Genomic DNA, 1,140 nt, shown 5'->3' on the forward strand with positions numbered 1-1,140 from the left:
ATGACAATGGAATACCCATCTCTGACAAAACTAAACAAAAAAGGTGATACTAATGAACGACCATTTGGTATCTGTATATTCAATATAGGATAGATATGCAGCTACATTCTCTTAATTCAATGAATAGAAAGATTTGTTCTAATAGTGTCTGTAAGCAGGATATCATGTCTGCATCTTGTACAATGACTAACCACTAAGACAACAATATGCAGTGCATTAATTATTGAAACTGTTCTACTAATTGGATTTGAAACTGTCTCATTGTTATTTGTTTCTCAATAAAATTATTGAAAAAAGAAAAAGAAAGTAGAGGGCTGCTTCTGCCTTAGGGCTCCAGCTGAGGGCCTCGGGCCACCCTGGCTTCCCAGCAGCCCACCCATCAGCGATGCCTACTTCTTCACAACCAGTCCAGGATGATTCCAGCCTCAGTTTCCTCATTTGCAGAATAGAAGAGGTTTCCTCCCTCATGGTGCTGTTACCAGGGGCCAGCGTGAGGAAGCACAGAGAGCGCTGTGGTGGCACTGGTCGTGGGCCTGGCCACCAGGCGGCGCGTGTGGTCCTGGGCCTGAGGAGGGCTGTCCACTCTCAGCGGCACAGAGTCACTCCATCAGGCCTGCCATGCTGGCCCCTCCCTCCGGGGTGCACTGAGATGGCAACTGAGACTGGGTGTGGTGGCATGCGTGCCTGTAATCCCAGCTCTTGGGAGGCTGTAAACAAGAGAATCACGACAAGTCTGATCTAGTAGTGAGACCCTGGACACCCTGTAGACCCTTCCCTAAAATACAGAAACAAACAAACAAACAGTTGAGCAGGACCCTCGGAAAGAGGAGCCCGAGGATGCTTTACTGCACTAGTAGAGAGCAAAGTGAAGGTGTGCTTCTCAGTGGGAGCCGGCTGGGGAGCAGGGCTCGCAGTCCTCACAGGGTCAGGCGCTCGGTCCTCTCAGGCCTTGGCATCGCATGAGGACCCACAGCGAGGGACTCACAGGTGCCCGACTCAGCCCACCTGCTTGGAGGGGTTTCTGACCCCAGGAGGAATTTAGAGGAAGCAGCACGGTGGCCGAAGTCCAGGTGGGAGAAGGGGGCAAGACTGTAGGGGCCGAGGAGATGGCTCAGTGGAATAAGCGCTTCCCTGGCAGCG

The sequence above is a fragment of the Octodon degus genome, unplaced genomic scaffold, assembly GCF_000260255.1.
Source record: "Octodon degus isolate 3935 unplaced genomic scaffold, OctDeg1.0 scaffold00076, whole genome shotgun sequence".
Classification (NCBI taxonomy): domain Eukaryota; kingdom Metazoa; phylum Chordata; class Mammalia; order Rodentia; family Octodontidae; genus Octodon; species Octodon degus.